This window comes from Charadrius vociferus, unplaced genomic scaffold (assembly GCF_000708025.1).
Source record: "Charadrius vociferus isolate BGI_N301 unplaced genomic scaffold, ASM70802v2 scaffold45, whole genome shotgun sequence".
Taxonomy (NCBI): Eukaryota; Metazoa; Chordata; class Aves; order Charadriiformes; family Charadriidae; genus Charadrius; species Charadrius vociferus.
In genome coordinates, this window is record NW_009648712.1 from 1,462,679 (window position 1) to 1,462,944 (window position 266).

Consider the following 266-nt stretch of genomic DNA (forward strand, 5'->3'; position numbering starts at 1 on the left):
TGCCCACACCCCCGCCGCGGCGGGTTCCCTCCCCCTCCCTCCTCTCCTCGGGCCCCAGCGTCTCAGCAACCTCATTTTCCCAGCCGGAGAAGCCGCCCTGGGAGCCAGCGTAGCGGTTCCTCCTCCTCCTCCTCGCCCTGCAAGAGCGGCGGCGGGTCGGTGCCAGGTTCCGAAGCGCAGCTTTTCTTCGCGGAAAACCAGAAGAAAAACCAACAACAACAGAAAAAGACAAAAAAAATTAAAAAAAAAAAAAAAAAAAGAGACAA